At 34.8% G+C, this 22,853-nt stretch overlaps 1 long non-coding RNA gene across 1 annotated transcript; it reads left to right on the forward strand.

Annotated features, from left to right (window-relative positions):
• The first annotated feature begins 12,614 nt into the window (after nt 1-12,614).
• LOC148126362 (uncharacterized) lies at nt 12,615-22,493 on the forward strand. Its single transcript, XR_015742612.1, has 3 exons — nt 12,615-13,231; nt 14,858-14,897; nt 22,210-22,493. It is a non-coding gene; the product is annotated as an uncharacterized LOC148126362 (long non-coding RNA).
• Nucleotides 22,494-22,853: the final 360 nt, after the last annotated feature.

Raw genomic sequence — 22,853 nt, forward strand, 5'->3', positions numbered from 1 at the left:
AAGGAAATAATATATCTGTATTCCTTTTACAACACAGTCTTCTACTTAATTTCATTGAAATAGTAGCTACTCAGCAAAAGGGCTTGATTTCCTGTCAAGGGATAAAATTTTATTGCATCTCTAATCTTCATATATATAGCCACTTTCTTTCATCATACAGTATTCACAGACATACAACTGGTTTTACAGTCTGTATTTATCTCTGTTAAAGTCTTGGAAAGTTCTTGAATCAACGTATAGTAGAAAAGGTGTTCTCTTTGCAGGACAGTATGCTAAGAGAAGTCCTGTTGGGGCACATATTGGGTTTTGATATTGAGGGTGATCAGCACTTAATGCTTTGGAACATTTTTACTTTAAAAGGAGGAATAAAATACTTAATTGGAAGTTATTATAAGAAGTCAGACTGGTTCTTTAAAAATCCATTAATATGTAATTTTTATTTTTTATTTATTTGTTAAATTTATTTGCAGCCCATTTCACCATGAGGCTATGAAGTGTAAACAGTAGAAAATTAATAAAACTATAAAATAAACAATGACGTTATGATAATACAGTTGTCAGCTTTGAAATTCAGCTGCCACATTTAATGGAAAGGGGGAGGAGTTGAAAAGTTCAAGGTTATTATGTATGTCGTACTAAGAAATTCCAGTTGTAGTTAATTGGTTCTCGTGATTTATGAAGTGTAGAAGTGGGAGGAAAGAAAGTGGATTCTGTGTAACATGCGAAAATACTTTCACTTTGGGAAATTGCCTTAGATGTACCAGATCTATTCCTAAATAAATCAATTGGAGAGAATATGTCTCGGAGTGATTGATATAATGGATACTTTCTGGATGCCTTACAACAGTAATATGAGATTAAAAGATGGGCAGAGAAAACAGAGTATTGAGGAAGGGAAGGGAAGGAGGAGTTTGCTATCTAGTAACCACTTCCTGTGCTACTGATTCATTGGATTTCAAGAATTTTTCTTGACCTCATATTGGATTTGATCTTCTTGTGGTTCGTAGCAGTGACAATACCTTCAACTTAAGCATACTTTGATGATTAAATAAGAGCCAGATGCTTGGGGTACTTGAGCTGTTTTCTAATTTATTGAAATCTATTATGGAATGTACAGTACTCCTACAACATGTCTTCAACAAAAGTTAAAGAACATTTTTAAAATAGAAACCATCAGGGTTTATGGCCTAGAGAACTGGAATATCTGACATTCTTGTTAAGAGCCATGGTGGTGCAATAGTTAGAATGCAGTATGGCAGACTAATTCTGCCCACAGTCAGGAATTTGAACCTGTCTGGCTCAAGATTCAGCCTTCCATCCTGAGGTTGGTAAAATGAGAACTCAGATTGTTGGGGGTGAGATGTTGACTTTGTAAACTCAGAGTGCTTTAAAGACTATATAAGTTGAAGTGCTATTACTATTGTTCTTTTGTTACATATGTCCCAAGACGCAACTAAAAGTAAAAAAAAAGTTCCAAAATTTAAAGTGACCAATTTAAGAAAGCAAGATGTGTTGCAGTTGTCTGAAATTAGAGAAGACAAATTAGTTTTTTTAATAAATTCTAAATTCAGACTTAGTTTATCTCAGTGAATGTTACCAGATTTTTTTCTTTTATTGAAAGTAAAGGATTGAACTTGATCTGAAAATGTCAAATTAGCATTTGACCTTTTCTTATTTTTATAGCGTTGTAAGCAGAAACATAGTTGGTAATGTTTTCTGAGATTTTTTTAGTAGATAATCTCAGAGGTGAATGATTCAATTAAAGTTGTACAGAAATATTCTGGCAAGCTCTACAGGGAACCCAGTATGAGAAAGTTAAACTGGATGTAGACAAAAATACCTGTGCATGATTACTTATTTTCATTCAGAAGCCTCGCCTACAGTAACATTAGTGATAGAAATCAAAACTCATCTGGAAGAGGAAGATTCTTTAAAAAACTGCTGTAATTAGAAGACAATTAAAATAATTGATTTTTAAATATCCTGTAAAATATAGTTAGAATCTCTATAGATAAAACTTATGGAAGATGTGATGGATATTTATAAAAAAGATGCATGCTGCAGATAAAAAAGATGCATGCTACAGGGAATATCTCTTCTAATTCAGATGTACAAGATTTGTGTAGTCTTCTGTAATTTAAGGGACTATGCAGGTTTCCCACAATCTGACATTGCTAGCTCATGCACTTTGATGGAAAAATGAAATGTCGACCAAAGATATAGATAGAATATTATTAATTAATCTTGTGAATCATTCCCTTGCCTTCCTCATAAATTCTAGCGAAGTGTGAAATAATTGTTATACTTCATTGCATAATGGTGTTTAGGCTGGATTTGGCATTTTTGTCCACCTATGGAGTCTTTCCCAAGGACCTGGGATAGGCAGATCTTGATGTCTGACATCACAGGATAAAAGTTGTACTGAGTAAAGCTGCCTTTTCAATTAATTGATGGTGATTTTGTCAATTCCAATGGTGTTCAAGTGGTGCTCCAGTTGTTTTGGGCTTGTACCCAAGGTGCTTATTACTGTTGGTATTATTTTTGCTTCCTTTTACCAAAGACATTCTTATATGGTAGGTCCCTCTCTGTTTGAATTCTAAAGTGTCAGACCAATTTAGCCTCTTAATTTTCTTTTTCCTTTTTTTATTTTGTGATCCCACCACTTCTTACTTGCATGGAAATGGTATTTCTTGCAGATCTTACAACGGCCCATTGTTGCTACTTTGTCATATTGTTGTTTGTAGTCAATCTAGGCAGTTCTCTTGCAACAACGAAGTGGTGGACTATTTCTTTGGCTTCTTTTCACAAGTAGCACTTGCTGGTGCTAAATTCTCAGTTTGGCTTTGTATGCATCTGTTTTTAAGGTTTGGTCTTGTGAAGCCAGAATTAATCCCTTTCAGAGGTGGTATTCAGCAGGTCCTGACCAGTTCTGGAGATCCGGTAGTGGAAATTTTGAGTAGTTCAGAGAACTGGCAAATACCACCTCTGACTGGAGATGTTACATTATCCTTCCCCCGCCAAGCCACGCTCACCAAACCAGCAGTAAAAACAATTGAATCCCATCACTGATCCATCTGTCTCTTTTCTAAAATTTTCCTGCTCTTAGACATTGCGGGGTCATGTTACTGCTTTGCCTGCTATTTTTAAAAAATGTACTGACCATGTAATAGTTTGTTTTCCCATGAATCTTTTCTGTTCTTCATTGTTCTTTCTCATATGCCAGTTTGGTATCATAGTATACAACCTTCATGACATCCGTGCATCTTCTTCACTATCATTCAGACTATTCAGATAGTTTTTCAATGCCCCTTTTGTCTGGTGTGCTTGCAACATTCCAGGCCCACTCATGCTCCTTGATAAATAGTCTTTCAATTGCTGTGTGGATGAAGGGGATGATTCGTTGTCATTGTTTTCTGGTCTTCCTTCCCAGAGCTACTACAGGTGAAACTTGAAAAATTGGATTATCATGCAAAAGTTCATTTATTTCAGTAATGCAACTTAAAAGGTGAACCTAATATAGACTGATTACATGCAAAGCAAGATAGTTCAAGCTGTGATGTGTCATAATTGAGATGATTATGGCTTACAGCTCATGAAAACCCCAAATCCACAATCTCAGAAAATGAGATTATTGTGAAAAGGTTCAATATTCTAGGCTCAAAGTGTCCCACTCTAATCAGCTAATTAAGCCATAACACCTGCAAAGGGTTCCTGAGCCTTTAAATGGTCTCTCAGTCTGGTTCAGTAGGAATCCCAATCATGGGAAAGTCTGCTGACCTGACAGTTGTGCAGAAAACCATCATTGACACCTTCCATAAGGAGGGAAAGCCTCAAAAGGTAATTGTAAAAGAAGTTGGATTATTTTTAATTTTTAATTTTTAAATAAATTTTAAATAATTTTTTAAATAATATAAGAACTGTTATTGATGTTTTAGAATATTATGAAGCTCATCCAGATAAACAATTTGCACTTATGTTTTTAGATGCCGAGAAAGCATTTGATAACCTACATTGGCACTTTTTAATCCAAAAAATCTAAAACATGAGTCTTGGCACTAAATTCGAGAACATTATAAGAACAATTTATAACACTCAACAGGCTAACATACTAATCAACGGTGAACAAACAGGTCCAATAAATATTGAAAAGGGTGTCAGACAGGGTTGCCCTCTCTCACCCCTCCTATTTATATTTGCTTTAGAATCACTTTTAACGCAGATAAGACAAAATCCTGAAATTAAAGGAGTAAGGGTCAAAGCAGAGGAATATAAATTACAAGCGTTTGCAGATGACATGGTTTTCTTCTTAGAGGAACCTATGGAAAAAGGACATAATTTAATAAAAGAATTGGATGTTCCCAAAGTGCTGTATCAAAGCACATCAATAGAAAGTAATGTGGAAGGGAAAAGTGTGGAAGAAAAAGGTGCACAAGCAGCAGGGATGACTGCAGCCTGGAGAGGATTGTCAGGAAAAGGCCATTCAAAAGTGTTGGGGACTTTCACAAGGAGTGGACTGAAGCTGGAGTCAGTGCATCAAGAGCCACCACACACAGACGGATCCTGGACATGGGCTTCAAATGTCGTATTCCTCTTGTCAAGCGCTCCTGAACAACAAACAACGTCAGAGGCGTCTTACCTGGGCTAAAGAAAAACAAAACTGGTCTGTTGCTCAGTGGTCCAAAGTCCTCTTTTCTGATGAGAGCAACTTTTGCTTCTCATTTGGAAACTAAGGACCCAGAGTCTGGAGGAAGAATGGAGAAGCACACACTGCAAGATGCTTGAAGTCCAGTGTGAAGTTTCCACAGTCTGTATTGATTTGGGGAGCCATGTCATCTGCTGGTGTTGGTCCACTGTGCTTCATTAAGTCCAGGGTCAACACAGCTGTCTACCAGGAGATTTTGGAGCACTTCATACTTCCTTCCGCAGACGAACTTTATGGGGATGCTGACTTCATTTTCCAGCAGGACTTGGTACCTGCTCACACTGCCAAAAGCACCCAAACCTGGTTCAATGACCGTAGGATTACTGTGCTTGATTGGCCAGCAAAATTGCCTGATCTGAACCCCATAGAGAATCGCTGGAGCATTGCCAAGAGAAAGATGAGAGACATGAGACCAAACAGAAGAGCTGAAGGCCGCTATTGAAGCATCCTGGTCTTCCATAACACCTTAGCAATGGCACAGGCTAATAGCTTCCATGCCACGCCGCATTGAGGCAGTAAATGCTGCAAAAGGGGCACAAACCAAGTACTGAGTACATATGCATGCTTATACTTTTCAGAGGTCCGATATTGTTCTATGTACAATCCTTGTTTTATTGATTGAATGTAATATTCTAATTTTCTGAGATTGTGGATTTGGGGTTTTCATGAGCTGTAAGCCATAATAATCTAAAACTATTATGACAAATCATAGCTTGAACTATCTTGCTTTTCATGTAATGAGTCTATCTCATATATTAGTTTCACCTTTTAAGTTGCATTACTGAAATAAATGAACTTTTGCATGATATTCTAATTTTTTGAGTTTCACCTGTAGTTCAGCTTGAGTCCAGTCCACTGTTCCAGTTGTGTAACTAATTACTGGAATTGCACTGATTTACTGATGTAAATTGTCTTGATGGTATTTCCTTTACTGAGATTGGACTTTAAGATCCTCTTCACTCTTCTAACCTTTATCTTGATTTCATTGTTATTGATGTTTGCCTGAAGGACACGTAACAATTTCTAGTGGTTGTCATTATCCAGACTCTTCCATAGGGCATTTTGATTCCTTCAATTTTCACCCTTTTGATGGTAAGTGGCACATTTGTCCAGTCCAAACTCCATTGCAGTATCTTGATGGTTTATATAGACAGTGTTGAGCAGTGATTCTATTTCAGATAGTGTTTTTCCATGTAGCTTGAGATCATCCATGTAAATGAGAAAGGGTAGTCTGGTAGATGTTTTTTCTGTTGATAGCCATTTCCTGACTTGTTCAGTATTCTTGACAGAGGAATCAATGCAATGACAAACAGTAGTGGTGATACTGAATGTTCTTGAAAGATTTTCTTTCTTAATATTAAATCCTAGTCTTCCATTGTGCCATTAATCTTTGCACAAAGTTTCTGAGCTTTCTACTCTGTTATTTGTAGGCACTTAATTATTCAATCATGTGGCAGGCAGTCAAATCTCCATCTCCTCCAGCACCACCACCACTTTGGATGTCGAGGAAGAAAAAAAATTCTTACTCTTGCTATTCTGGTGGCCTTAACCATAATTAATTGATGTTGCTATGGTATGTCTTTGATGTTGCCTTTCCATCTTCTTCTAGACCTTATGTAGGGAATCAAATGCTGCCTTGTAATCAATGCAAGCTACATTCAAGTTGGTCTTCCTTCTCTTGCAGTTTTCCATCATTGTCAATTAGGAGTTCATCTTTTGTTCCTCTGCTGTTTGGCAGTTTCCTTTCACCTCAGATGGAAATAGCTTGTTTTCAACTAGATGTTGTTGAGCTGCGTTATCTATCATACCAGTTAGCACTTCGAAAGTTGTGGTAAGCAGGTGATTGGCCTGTAGTTGCCTGGTTCCGTGCCTCTCCCTGGTTTTGCCAGATGTTAACCAATCTTCAATTTTGCCTCCTCCCAGTATGCTTGACAATGAATGGGTGCAGATTAATCAGATGTTTCAACCAAAATCATCTTCACCTACTGCCGAACAATTATTGAATTTCCTTGCCCTTTTTACCACCATTTCTGCTGTTGTCACTAGTTATTTCAGCTTCTTTTTTATTATTATTTGCCTCCTTTTAGCCAGGATGCATTATTGTTGTATTTCTTTGAATAATCCTACAGCTGTTCTCAGAACTGAATGTTTCGTCTTTGTCAGGTGTTGGCTTGTTCATTGTAATGGCTCCATTGATGGATTGATAGAAATATTTCTGGTTTGACTGAAAATGGATATTCTGCCTATAATGTGCAATTCAAGCTTCAAATCTGTTCTTTTTCATTGTAATCGTTATTTGCTCCTTTATTATCTCCACTGCTTCCTTGATTTTCTTTGTTATAGGTAATATTTCTTGTTAAGGTTATTCTATGGTCTTGGTTTTTGGCTTCTTTTATTTAATCTGTTCTACCTTGCTTGCATCTGATCTTAGCTTGCTGGTCTTATTTTCCACACCTGACCTTTTGGTGGTGTATTTTTTGACTTTTTTTCTTGTGTGTTGAATTTTGACTTTGGCTTCCTCTACTGCTGCCCTGCCTGGGTTGCCTCTTCTGTTTGAACTACTTATGGCAAGACTTCAATGTCTTTGCCCTTTGAAGTTTTTCCTGTTCTATTTCTGTGAATACTTTATTTTGTATTATAAAACAGTGTTGATCTGCTAGCATCTGTTCTACTAATTCTGATTCTGATATTGTTTTTTTATTTTTTATTTTCCAGAACTTTATTTTTCTCTCTGGACTTTAATATGTAATAGCAAATCATTATTTCTTTGTTTTTAGTCTGTACATTTGTGACAGGCAAGCAAGTTTTCTTCCAATGGTTTTCCAGGTTTTAGCCGTTCAACCAACAATCCCTAGCCTTGTAGCCCAGTTGCCTCTAGATGTCCATGAACTCCAGACATAATGTGATTTTCACCTGAGTGACAATCCATCCTTCCTCAACTTAATTCTTGTCCATCCAGGTATTGTAGGAGGACTCTAAACTTCCAGTAACATTTTGGTTAAGACCGCAGATAAGCAAAAAAAAATTTTTTTTCTCCTGAAAAATCTCACTGGCAAAGCAATTTGTAGCAACAAGTGCGCCATTTGGAAAGGTTATATTAGTAACAGATGTTGAGGGTTCTGTTCATATGGAAAACTTGCCTGTTTCTTATTCCTAAAATGTTACTTTGAGGTCTTTACAAGTAACCTAATTAGGTGTCTGATTCTTAAGGAGATCTTTTTTGCTAAGAAGCCCCTCTGAATCAAATGAAAAGAGAGATGACGGTAAATAACTCCAGTTGCAATGCAGATGTTCAGTCTTTCTACACGAACACAATAAGTTATCTCATGGTTAAACAATTTTTCACTATCAAGTCATCTATAAAAAATATTTCCGAATGAAGATATAATTGTTTCATTTAAAAATAATGGTGCAAGACATTGAGTCTGAGACCAGCTGTGACACTTAAGTATTTGCTACTCGGATGAACCAGACAATCAGATAATCTAATTAGTCTCCCCATGAGAAGCAGTCAGAAGTCTGATGGCTTTCCTATTTAACAATCAATAAAATGGCAACATGGTAAAATATATCCAGGCAAGACATCTGTACTATAAATGCATTAGTATGAAAAAAAAAAACCAACATAAAAGCCTGATTACTTAAATCCTAATTTGCAATGGTTAGTAATTAGCAAATGGTGTTTTACATTTTTCATAACATTAATGTCTGAAAAATGAAGGCAAACAGTAGTTGCATTAGCATCTTTGTGGAAAGAATGCATTGCTGGATTTATTCCAGTTATATAATAGTGAGACTCTTGGGGGCCTACCAGTATTTGTCAGCTGATGTGAAATGTCAAAATTTATAATGATAGCACTGAAACTGTTGGTTTACGTGAATTGATTTTGGAACCTCTCCATCAGATATTTTATATACAAAAATAATGTACCTGCTGCCCAAATAAGATACCTGTAATTGGGAATGCAACAGAAAACATCCAATATTATTACTCAATATCCAATTGTTATTTCCCCCCTCTCCCTTTTTCCATTTCAGTCCCTGGTTTCTTTGTTTTCATCCTAGCAACATTGGGGGGGGGGGCTATTTGCAGATTCACATGGGATATGGCAACAATAGAGCTACAGATTCTTCACAGGAGGTAAAAAGAAAACTTAAACTTTTTCCCATTGTTCTTTTTCCCTTAATTCCGAAAGTACAGATGATTCCCATGATGAATATTCTTTCTCTTCTCTTAAAAAAAAAGTCTACTCTTCCATCCACAACACAGTGTAGTTCTATTATTCTGGCTTCTATAGTTTAATAATTTACAAGATCATCATTTTTAAAGAAGCCTCATTCAGTCACTGCTCTGCCTCAGAACCAACAGTAGACCCCAGGTAATCAACTTGTCTTATCTTCCAAGAGTCAATTCACCTTGTTCACCTTTTTCTAAGTCAGATCATGTCTATAAAAGGATTCAGGGTCAGTTTGCCTGCAGACTTACTTCCTCTTCAGTTTTCCCCATGGTTTTATATAGAAGGTAAGATCTTTAAGTTCTGCAAGAAAAAGGGAAAATTCTCTAAGGAAGTTTGGTCTGTTAATAAGAAGACAGTATATTTTAAGGGGAAAAAATTGGAAATGTCAAGCAAATGCAATTACCTATGTGAAGCCAATGGGCTTTGACTAAGTGAAAACATTTGAACTGAACAAAATTTTCTTGTACAGAAAATAGAAGACATATAATTCATTTAGCATAAAAACAAAGCAGCTAATAATGTATTAGTATGTATTTGCTGGTAAAATTACAAAATATTGTTATGCCCAAAACCTGGCTCACCTAAAGCAACTAATCACTTTGAAGAAACAATATATTTTTATTTGGCATACCAACAATACAGGGCTATAGTGGCAATGTAGAAGAGCATTGTATTTCAAGGAGTGTAGATTTTTCCTTCATAGTAAAGGAGAAAATTTAAGAAGATTTGAGTTCATTCTGTGCCTTGATGTATAGCTTTTCCCACTCTTGCTTGATTCAAAAAGGGGGAAATCTGTATTATATGTTTGACTGTATAGTTTCAGATTCTCATCCCATCCCATAATTTTTGTCAAGCACCAGAGAAATCAGGAGATTCAGGCAATTCAAATGAGTAAAACGATTTATTACAACCTTAAGCTTTCTACAAGAATCTGAGCTAGCAGTCAGGGGGAATGAGTGGGAATTAAGGCATTGAAGGTGGGCTGGGCATAGATCTCTTGTGGGTGTGAAGGGACTCACAACTGATAACACATTTAATCCTTCCCTCAAACAAAATTATAATAGAAAAAAGAAAGCTGAACAAAAGAAAAACATACAAAGTGTTTTACAGAGTGGATTAAGAATATAATTAATTTTTCAAAAACAGACTTTAAAGGGACAGGATAGGAAGAATATTGACACCCTTGAACTGGAGAAGATTGCTGAGAATTCTGTGATTAGCCAAGGAAAGAGAAAACATACTCATGGATCATCAAACAATTCAATCCAGAGTTTAAACTTGATGCACAAATGACCAGACTTCAGTTACTCTACTTCAGACATTATATGAAGGCCCAGCTGTCTTTACTTGTATTCCTTATAACTTTCCATGCTACCTGTTAATTCAGTTGAATTCTAAGTTGAACGTATTTGGAAACCCTCTGCAGAATTTCATTCAAGAAACTACTTAGGCACATTGAAGGCAGAGTATTGTTCTTCCATACCTGTAGCTCTACTATGCTTATCATAAAAGCCAATATATTCTTGGCTGAGTATGCCTACACTTGCAGACCTAGTTTCTGCATCATTTTTCTCTTGGTTAAGCTCAATATATTGAATAACATTTTTAATTAAACATTTGGCTCTAGGATCTTTTTGTGACATGAACACAATGCTGAAGCTATCACAGGTTGCCATAGAAACCAAATTCTGCAAGGGCGATGTCAAATCTGTAGTAACCTAAATCCTCCTTATACAATTTACTGTCCAAAAAAATTGTCTGAACAAGGTAGTATTAACAGAAATAACTGTTTTAGGTTAGAAGAGTTATTTAGAAAGGCACTGAGGGATGCTTATATTCTACAAGGTATTTTCTCTTCAGTTTATTCAACAGTCTTTTTCTCAGTGACTTTACATTTTATTTTTAAATTTGTACTTAATGAAGGTACTACTAAGTCTATGAGTTATACTTGTTAAAGTCACTTTCCTAACTTGGCCAGTCCCTTGTGTCTAGGAGGAGAATTTACTCAATATGAGTTTTATTATTATCGTAATATTTTGCTGCAGCAATACTTTAACATCCGTACAGCAAAACACATCCATCATTTACAATTCCACTCTTCTTATGGCTCTCCATGTTAAGTTTATCACCTTAATCTCTTCTTGTAGCTTCTCAGTGCATTTCAATGGGGACTATTTATCAATCACGTTTATTTGTGCTATTATGAATGTTTGTGAAATCCTTAATGTTACATCACTTGAATTTTAAGGTGATAAAAAATCTATAGAGTAATACAAATACTCCCTATTTTAATACATACCTAATTTCAAATTAATTTATTTCTTTAGCAAATTCATTTTGTGTTTCCAAGGCAAAGGAAATATTCTGTTCATATTGGGGAAATGCAACCTGTTTTGATGGATGTTCTTTTCTATCCCACCTTAAAACTTGCTTCTAAACTGAAACAATCACAGATTATCTGTAAGTAGAGAGAAACTCAACAATGTATCACTTTTAAGGGTAAAATCGTATAAACAAATAAATCAAGAATTAAACCTGTTGGATACTATAAAATATATAACAGCATAATCGTTTATTGTGTTATTTTCCTGGATATGTTTTCTATTTATCTACATTTACTGCCTTCTGAAATATTTGCTGATTGCAGGTGGTTAGGCAGGAAAAGAGCCCTGTTGATAGAAAACTTGCTTTCCTCAATAGATCTTCTTCTGTCTCTAATTCTGAGCTTTTTGCTGGGTGATCATCTTGAAATCTAGGCAAAAGAGAACAGCGTTCTCTGAGAAAAAATTGAAACCTTTAAAATGGAGCAGGGATACAATGCTGAGTTTCTCTGCTCCTAGAAAATATATGATTATTACAATTTGGAAACAAAATCTGAGGGGCTAAAACACATTAATCCAGTTCTCTATTTCTACATTTCGAATTGCATACTTGTAAATTAAACATGAATAGATAACATAAACCAAAGACTTTGTGAATAATTTTTTCCTCTGCCTTCCAATAGACATGAGCGAGAGGCCAAATTGTAAAGTTTGCAGCATAACGAGGTGACCTTGGATAAGACACAAACTTCTCTCCTGTTACAATGTGACAAGAACACAGCAATTTCAATGAGCATGAGGTGATATGTCAGTGTCATTTTTACTTTCCACATTGTGGGAGAAAGTCTGACACGCTCTTACTATTATGCTGCATTTTTGTATAACTTGTAATAATAAATGTACAGCTTTTACTTAAACATAATAGAGTAGCCTTGAATGTGTCAGCACAGTCATTTACCTATACATATAAAATACTGCCTTGCCTATACTCTTTTGTGTTTTAATTGTGTTTTTCACTTCCCTTATACTTTACATTCAGTTAACTTGTAGGTTTATGCTGTTGCTTAGAATTAAGATCTTTTAATAGAAGGACATTCATTTCCTGTCCCTCAGTATTATCAATGGTGCCCTTAAATACCTAGAATTCCATTGTTTAAAGGTAACAGTGAAGGATCTTTGTACATATATGAATAAGGAGAAAGTTTATCAACCAAATATTTTATTCCATTGAATCAAGACAGTTATATAGGTAGCAAAATGTCAACATACATTCATTGACTCATGTAGCATTAACTCAAAGTCACTTCACCAATTTTTTTAAAAAGTTTTTTTTTCAATGCACATTATATCTGTTTTAATTACAATGCTCACTGAAGATTTCACAAATTGAGGACTGAATCTGCTTCTCATCCCAAATTATTTATCTTATTCAGGCTATTTTAGGTTTAAAAACTGGAAGATGCAAAGAGAATTTTAGTGATTACATCCTGCTCATTTTTCAGTATCTCTGCAAAAGATTTTCTTACATATAACATTAGTAATCTGAACTGCATTCTACTTAAAAAGAGTAAGTGGCATATTATTGTATCATTCCTTGAATAAATGTACTTGAAAAACAGGAGAAGCTATCCTCTAACCTAAAAGTGATTATATCCCCAATTTTGAGTATATTCATCCATATGGAGAGATGACATTGTATTGTTTGAAAGAGATAAATACACAACAACGCTAAAGCTCCTTTCCTAAGGTTTACTAAAAAGAAGGTATGATAGTGTAATGTAATCTAATGAATGCAGGAAGGCTGAATTTTACTTTTTGGTCTTCTTTGATAGGACAAATTGCTCTTGCTTATGGATGACACAGTGATTTTGTTTTTTCTTGGATATGAGAGTCATGCCAAGGATTCCCCCGCCATACTTCTGCTGCTGAGTTATTGTTACCTGCAGTACATTTTAAGCCTAAGCTTCAAAGTAAGTAACTTATGCCTTGCCAACAGTAAGGCCTCATAAAGATTCCACTTGGTGGCTGCATTGAGGCAATCAGTCCACCATTCTTTTCTTTGAGTTGCAGTCATAACACTGAAAAAAAGCAAGGAATATCCTAGGGACAAATACAAGAGATACTTTGCAGTTTTAGACTGTCAAGCCAATTATCTGTGTGCAATTGATGGAAACCTGGCACAACTTTTGACAATATATGGCAGGAATTAAGGAGAAACTACTGGTATTGATGTATTTGGTTGTTGGTAGCTAAGATAACGAAGAATAGGAAGGAATGTCATTTGCATTCTATTATTAGTTCTCTTAGTTTAGGAATGTTTCTAACTTTTGTTGAGTTAATTGTGCATGCCAAGATAGGACCATATCTGCAATTTTAATCCAAGTGTTTACTAAATTGGATTAAAAAAAAATCACTAGTCTTTGCTGCCATGAGAAAAGTAATGATACTGCTTCTTAGTATGGTACATTATAGTATGTTCTGAACTTTCTCAGAATACTTTATTTTAAAAAAATATTAATTAATTTTTAAAATAAATGGATATAACTGTTGATGTGATACATTTCCATGAAACATGGATACAGAAATTAACAAAATTATCAACATCCATTTGGGGGAAACACAAATGGAAAACTTGCATCATCATAGACCTTAATGGACATGAAACATGTGAAATTTCCTAATAATAGAAGTGCTACAATTTTAGAGGACATTAAATTTACTTGCCATTAGAATACAACATGTTATTGACTTTGTATATATCCTCTTTTCTTGAGGTTTTCATTTTTAAAATGTTGAGTTCAACCACTATATATTATACTATCAGCCCATGAATTTCCAGTTCTGGAACATGGCAAATGCATTGAAGATTATGCTTTTCTAAGAAAACATGACACACATGAGATTCTTCGTTAGAAAAAGACAAACATGCCAGATGTTTTGAAGCTATATCAAAGCATTATTGAATGCCTGAAGTCTTTAATTATTGAAAATAGTTGTAACATCTCATACTTTCGGTATTCCTTCTTGGTTTAACTGGAGTACAGGAAGCCATGTTTAGGGTTAGCAAATAAGCCACAAGGGTTAAAGTACATCATTTCCCAGAGATAAGTTCTTAGAATCTAGGAATTTTTGGAAAATAGTGAATAATGGCTTTTTTTTTTTTTTTGCTTTACAGACCTGTAAAGATTGTAAATAAAAAAATTAGCTGTAAAGTTACCTTTTCATCTATCATAACTATGAACTGGTTGCTAAACAAGGTGGTTGCTAAATGAGGGATTATCTGTAAACTAATCAGTTTATTAAATATTGTGGCTATGTTGCATGCTAAATATATGTTAGACAAATCGAAGGAATGAATTATGGAAAATAACTTTCTGAAAAAACACCTAGTCTTTGTAAAGATTATTCAACCTTGCATCAAATGTGTTGGCACTCTTAGTTAAAATGTGAATCAACAGGAGATAATCTTATTCAGATTTTATGATTGTTCAGGTTGCATTCAATTCAATAGATAGAATGTCGCACAAATTGGCAAATGCAAAACAATTCCAAATATATTGTTTCTGATACAAAATTGTTTTTATCCTTTACCATAGGACTGCTATCAGATAACAGTCCTGCATCTTACGGAATGAGGTAAGAATGGGTTTCACTCTGCTACTTTCCAATTTGTTTCTTAATGATGAGCAGAGTGCTAAGAGACATCCAGTTTTCCCCCATTCAAGATTGCTGAGAGGAGTTAATCTCTTCTAATGTAAGATGATAATTAGATTCTCATATCACAAAGATTGGGATTCACAGATTGATAATAGCACTAAGCAAATCATCAGTACTGTCATCAATTGTATTAAAATCCTCTTTGAAATTAATTTAAAAAAAGCTAAGATCCTTACATCTGGGCAAAAAAACTCCAAAGCGTAAGTGGCAAATAGGCCAATCTTAAACTGAATTACATTCTGCTTACTGTTTTTTGAGTTAACATTTTCTTCTACTGGTAGCTGGACTCTACATTATTGAAAAGCATAATACTAAAAAAAAAAATGCTTTTCTGACATTTTTTGTTCTACCATTAAAGTGGGTATTAAAACCAGTTCTGCATGTATTAAAAACAATGTCTTTTCTCTCTTTTAAAGAACTGAAATCAGATATGTTAGTGTGAATATTTTTATACTAGAATTTTGAGATTAATATTAGCTTCCCTTGTTATGAAACATAGTGAAAAGTGACTAATTCGCCAACTATAATAGCTGTTATTAGAACACTTAATTATTAGTTATAAATTCTTTCCCTTTCAAATGATGGATACCCTGTGCAGGAACAAATAAAAGAAAAAATTTCTGCTTGGTAAACAGTTGATTCTAAAGATTGGTACTCCATATCCAGCAATATGGATTCTCTCTGGAATATTTTTCTTCCTTGTAGCTTAACAGTTTTTTTCTGCTAATAGATAAATATTTAAGTTCAGAATTAAGTTCATTATCTCGATAGAATATTGTTGCAACTAACAAGCATGCACCTTGGTATGATTGGACTAAGAATAATACTGAATGTGATTGTTATCTCAAGTTTATTTTTATATTTCTTTATTTGAACACTAACAAAGCTAAGAATGCAGCAGATGCAAAGCATACTTTTTGAAAGATGTTTTAAGAAAACAACTCATAATTTCAAGCATTGTCCATGTATCAATAATCAGGTGGTCTTTTGCATTATATTTTGTTGCCCTATGTTAAACTTAGACTGTGCAAATTCTTTATATTTATCTAATGTCAGGAGAAGGAGAGTTACCTGCATTCAGAAAAAACAATGACCATCAGACCTAGATCAACGCTAATCACAGTAGCGAGGTTCATTGTTTTTCCCCTTTAGATTGTTTTGACCTATTGTTAAAACAAGATTGATCTTCCTTCCTTCCTTCCTTCCTTCCTTCCTTCCTTCCTTCCTTCCTTCCTTCCTTCCTTCCTTCCTTCCTTCCTTCCTCCCTCCCTCCCTCCCTCCCTCCCTCCCTCTAAATATTGCTAGTATCTTTTGTAAAGTAAAACTCAGTACAAACAACTCAGTCCTATATACAAGCTTATAATTTATCTAACCAACAGACAGACAAAAGATGGAAAGATGAGGAAAGCAAATCTGGTGTAGGAAAATTCAAAAAGAAGAGATTTGGCTGGAAATAATATTTCAAAAGAATGATCCTGGTTCCCATATCCTCCATAGCCTTTACATATCAAAACAATTTCATGTACTTTGCTGAGCTGAAATTAAAACACCACAGATTTTTAAAGGTTATAATGAAAAAGAAAAGAAAAGAAAAGCAAAAGCAAACACTATTGACCTTGGAGAAACTGGAGATAAAATAATGCAATTCTTGACATAGCACAGATGAGTGCTGTGCTGTTTTAATGGATACATTCTTTATTGCCAAGTAAATCACCAAATGTGGTCATTAAGGGCAGCAACAATGACAGCAGATGCTGAAGCATGAGGACTCTTAAATGTTGGTTCTCAGGAAATCACACTAACCCCTACCAAGCGTTAGAACGGATACAATCTATTATTGTTTCTATGACTCAGTACTCTTCTACTGTAGTTTTCCAAGGCCAATCAGAAAACTTGCCAAGAAGTCAAAAGTCAAGTTATTTTCACCATACTCAAATACAATGTGTATTGTGCATGAGATTTATTAATCTGACAGAATTCTGGTGGTATCAGATCCAAGCTCAAGGACAACACAGTGAAATCCAATTGATTCAAATCCTTTTCTTGCTTACACCTGTTGGACAGAATCTTGCCAAACAAAAATTGTAACTTTCTACCCTATCAGATATACCATAAAAGATTCTAGGATGTGGCTACCCAAAACCTCTTCTTTCCTCTCCCATCAAACTCTTACTATGGGCCTCTCTCTGATGGAACTTATTGCCTTCTCCCTGGGAAAACTCTGTGCTTCCAAAATTCATTTGCTACTCAAGGTGCACATTCCATCGCAGGTATTAGTAGCAGGGTCAGATGGAGGTATCTAATAGTCACTTAGCTTTGGCCTCTTTTCCACACCTATTTTTTTCTGCTGGTAGAGAACAAGAAAAACGGGAGGGTCTCAGCAAGGGTTTTCCAAAGAATCATTCCTTTAAAATATCATTTCCACCCAAATATCTTCTTTTTGAATTTTCTTATGCCTCATTGCTTCCTTCATCTTTCTATCCTTTTCCTGCCTGTCTGTTGCTTAGATAAATTATAAGCTTGTATATAACACTGAGTTATTTATACCGAGTTTTTTTAAAACAAAAGAGGTTAGTAACATCAATATTTAGATTATGGAAGAAGGAAGGAAGGAAGGAAGGAAGGAAGGAAGGAAGGAAGGAAGGAAGGAAGGAAGGAAGGAAGGAAGGAAGGAAGGAAGGATCCTAAATGCTTCAGGATTGTGTAGTACCTCATTTTTAAAAAAGATACAGTTGTTATTATGTCATGAATTTTCATTTTGTTAAAAATCCAGTTGTACACCACGTGAAACTAAAGGAAGCATTGCCTATGTTCCTTTGAATGCTGGACATTGAGATGTTTGGCAACAGGAACAGCATGTATCTGGCAACTGATGTCACCACTTCAGAGAAGGCCATGCTTATTTTTTCTGATACTGTGGTAAAGATGTTAACAATAAAAACAATTTATTTGCATAGAACATGGTTGAATTGATTACAGCAGTGTGTCTCCTTGAGTCATTGAGTTGAATCCAGACTTTGGTAGTCACACTTCAATCATATCAATATCAATGGAAATTGAGTTATCCATGACTAGCTTCCTACACTGATTGTTGATAGATCCCTCTCTCAATCATCTTGGGTATTCTTGTTTTTTTAAGAAAGTCTGTTCCCAATTCTCAAATGTATTTAGTAACATTTTGTACATGTATTGCATTGCCCATTAAACAAAATGCACATTAATTACATTTGTAATGGATTTCTTAAGTTGTTGTTCAAGGTTTTCTTGTTTTCTGTTCTCTCATGTCCTTGATGCATAATAAAATATTCATGAAACACTTATATTTTATAGCAGAAGCTAGTCTTTGAGATGCTGTTTTTCATTTTCTTACAAACACCAGAAAATAAATGCATACACATAAATATACATACCTGGATTCAAATCCCATCAGATGTGTGGGCTAAAAAATAACTGTCTTTGTTTTTGCTCTGTAAAATGTAAATAATAACTGCACCCAACAAGATTTCAGATGACCTTTGGCTACTTAATCTACAAGGAGAATGGCATCATCTTTTCTAGAAAATCTTGTTGTCTCGCAGTTAAAACTCTACCACAATTATCAGTTGCATTGTGTTTAAAAAGGCTAAATGAACATTAACTTGTGTTAGCTAGGATAAGTTCCCAAATGTGTTCTTGTCTATCAACAAGAACCCAGAGCCCATCGTGTGGCTCATTTGATTGTTGTGACCAGGATGGGTATCATTTTTTTTTATATTGTATTTCTTATTGTTGGTAAGCCACTGAGAATGACTGGGCAGTCAAAATAAATCTTCTAAATAAATAAACTTTCTCAACTGACTGGAGAATTCTGAGAAGTGATATCCACACATCTTAAAATGGCCAAGGTTGAAGAAAAAGTGCTCTATACAAATGACAACCACTAGTACTTTGAATTGTTGCCTTTACTTAGTTTTTTTGTGTGTGTGACTGTGAAATTTGAATTTATTACTGTTCTTTTCTCTTAATCATCTGAAGAGCTTCCATGTTTGTTGCCCAAAGGAATAGTATTAGTAACATTTGGCAAACAAAATAAAATTAATTAGTTCTCTGAAATTTAGATTTGAACGTACTACTGGTTTTAGGGAATGACAGTCTATAATTACAACTCTACCTGAATTGAAGCATTACCAAGGAATAGTCTTGGTAAACTGTTGTAAGTTTAGGTAACAATAGACAATTGTTTTCTGTTTATATGGAGAACTTCCCAGTACAGTATGATCCAATACTTTAATTTGTGCATCTATGTACAGTATGTACAGCTCTCACAAAACCATCTGCACTGGTGTTGAAATTGTTGCACACCCTGTTGGTGCCTAATTGTTTTGTAAACACAGCTCAAATTACGTGCATATTTACAGATGCCTGTATTTCTTCCAATGTAAGCATTAAAACAATTATCAGAAAAGTGAATCAATGAATCTGTTTCTTACCTATTCTTACCTTGTTCCCTCCTTTCCTATGTGTAGCAAGATGAAGAGGTAAAATCTTGACTGAAGGACTGAATAGTCAATGAATCTAAACACTTTGCTCAAGTATACATAGACATTCACATAATGCTGTCTGATAAAGCCAATATTATGTGATGAAAATATGAAAGGAGCAAGTTCACAGGCAAAATTTTTGTCCTAGTTCTTATTTCCTAAAATTTGTAGGATTGTTATAAGCTTACACTGGATCTTTTTTCCCCAGACTGAGGATAAACACTTTCTAATCAAAGCCCCTATCCATTCAGATTGTTTGCAAGAGAAAATTTTTGTCAGCAAAGGAATATTGTGCCTAAAAACACCCAGTCTTTGAAACAATATCCTCAGCAACATTTTTCATGCCTGAGACTAGCTTCTTTTAGGTGCCAAATGAAGTTATTTAATTTTCCCAAGCTTTTGCATGCACATAACGCTTATTTTATGATTTATTTATTTTAGAAGTCTGCTCTTTGACTTGACTTTTTATTTTCATGAGAAGCATTTCCTCAGGAGCCATTACTGATGGAAAAATTAGATGGAAATGCTTGATGGAAATGCAAAAATATACCCATTCTGTTCAACCATGTTACAATTAAGGGGACCATGGAAGGAACATTTAAGATTTAACAAAAGGGAAAGTTAAAACACAAAGCAAAAACCCAAGCTCTAAAAAACAAAAACAAAAAAACCCCAAACCCAAACCCTGAAATAATTAGAGTCTTTAGAATGGATTGGATACTCTAGTTGATATGTACAAATCCAGGGCAAATGAAGATATTATCAATTTACAATTTCACTTGGATTTAGAAAAGCAAAAGTAGATGATCATGAGAGAATTCTTTGGCAAAAATGACAGATTCTTTTGTAAAACTAGACAATAAATTGAAGGTGGTTTCTTTTGCAGCAGAAGGAGCTTTGCATTTCACAGTTAAACATTACAATTATTTCAAGTCAATAGATTGTTCTTCCATCTTTTTGAATATTTCCTGAATTCCAGAAGTAGTTATGCACTTGCAAGTATTGTTAACTTGACACTTGTATCACACCTGTTGAAGTTGTTGTAAAAGCGTTTAAAAATGAATTGGAATTTGTTTAAAAATAATTTAAATCAAAGTGGTTGGACACAGGATATCTGCATAGGGCCAAAAACGTCAAGATGGCCATAGCATCTGCACAATTGAAACCCCAACTCTTTTTCAAGTGTTTTCCTTTTGTGACTTGCAAAAGAGGAGTAAGGCTTTGATTGTGAGGTCTCAGCTGAGATATTGGTCTTTCTTCAATCCTCTCATGGATACCTTTATCAGATGGAGTACCTTTATCAGATGAAATGCCCATTATGAAAGACACAGTTCCTTTATAGGCTGAAATTGAATTGCAGTTGCCTCACATGGGGAAGAACAGTGATCTTCAGAGGAAATTATTTAACTGTTTAATTCTTGACAAATCCTATGCAGCTGGGCAAGACCAAAGAAACAAGAAAACTACCCTAATTTCAATAAGACACCTTTCATGCTATTAGGATAAATACAGTCTTGGAAACAAAATAAGAATTTTCTAGCTTCATGCCTCAGCTCACAATATAGGTTGTGCCTCTTAACCATATTTATCTATGATGATGATTGAGTCTTGAAATCATTGTTGACTCTTGGTGACTATCTAGATAAGTCCATGCAGTTTGCTTGGCAAAATTTCAGTGGTTTGCCACCACCTTCTTAGGACTGAGACAGAAAGGAACTTGCCCAGAGTCACCAAGCTGGCTTTGTACTTAATGCAGGACTAGGACACATAGTCTCCCAGTTTCTAGACCAGGGCTGTCAAACTCCCAGCCCATGGGCCAGATACATCACATGCTGGCCACGCCCAGTTTAGTGAAGGGGGAAAAAGTCCCAATATGTCACGTGACACCGCTGTGACATGAGTTTGACACCCCATTCTAGACTAATGCCTTTAACCATTACACTACTAATACTTTATGATTTATTAAATTAAACAAAAGCATTTATGTCTTCTTTCTTAATTCATTCTTGCTATTGCTGTAGAGACCAGAAGTTAGGCAAACCTGCTTTCATTTATATTTTAGATATTGCTAGCCCACCTCAGGTTTTGCCTAGTTGAAAAAAAATCAGCTGCTTTTTATCTTTGAAGAATGGGTCCATATAATTATTTCACTTGTCTTATGAATTGCACATGATTAGGAAGAAATGGGAACCAGTGCTGGCTACTACTCTTCTTTGCTTATCCCTAATTACAAATCATTTTATCCTTCATTACCCAATTTCTTCCTGTGAAAATCTTGTTGAACTTTTGTGATGTCCTTTATGTTCAACTTTCCTTGTTTATTATAAAATAAGCAATGTTTTATATAGTAAGCATTTGTTTAATGGCATTTGTGTGTGACTGCATTTTGCAAACACTTTGTAAGTTCAAAGACTTTATTTTTTTATTTTAATAGCCCTTTTAATTTTAATAATCTTATAGCCAATATGAAGTTCAAACCCAGTATGAACATCAAATCTTGATATTTTAAAAATAATCTAACATATAGGAAGGCAAAGTATTTGAGATGCAGATAGAGTTTGTTGTTTTTGTTGTTCAATCATCCAGTTGCTTCTAACTCTTTGTATCCCAATAGCCAATAGTTGTTCAGGATTGTCTGTCTAGCTGAGTCTCACAATATCAGTGACATTGTTCATATTGCTAATTATACTGTTTTGTATTTATTTGTGCAGATCATATGTACAGATCCAGGGCAAATGAAGACACTATTGATTTTCAATTTCACTTGGAATCAGAAAAGCAAAAACAATTGAGAATCAAAGAGCTCATTGGGAAAATGGACATGTTTTGTAAAACTAGACAATAAAGTAAAAGTGCTTCTTTTGCAACAGAAAGAAGATTTAATACAAATATCCTGCAAAAACATCTGTCTTCTTGAAGGCAAAGAAAGAATATAATCTCCAAAAAAGTATGCATGCTACAAAGGAGTAAGAGTTTCAAAAAAAGGGAAGTGACAATTAAGGGTACATTTAGTATTAACATATATATTAAAATGGAATAATTATGAAAAGATTATCTGTGCATGACTTCTTAAGACTCCGCTATTATTATTTGGTTTATGGTTAAAGATAAAGTTGAGTCAACTTTAACTTTCCAAGAACATGGATATGCTCGGGTTATTCTCCTGATGACAATATGGTAGAATGGAATAGAACTCTTTATTGGCCAAGTGTGATTGGACACACAAGGAACTTGTCTTGGTGCAAATGCTCTCGGTGTACATAAAAGAAAAGATACATTCGTAAAGAGTCAAGAATCAAAAGGTACAACGCTTAATAATAGTCATAGGGTACAATAAGCAATCAAATCATACTAG

The sequence above is a fragment of the Pseudonaja textilis genome, chromosome 3, assembly GCF_049901715.1.
Source record: "Pseudonaja textilis isolate UNSWEBS1 chromosome 3, rPseTex1.2, whole genome shotgun sequence".
Lineage (NCBI taxonomy): Eukaryota > Metazoa > Chordata > Lepidosauria > Squamata > Elapidae > Pseudonaja > Pseudonaja textilis.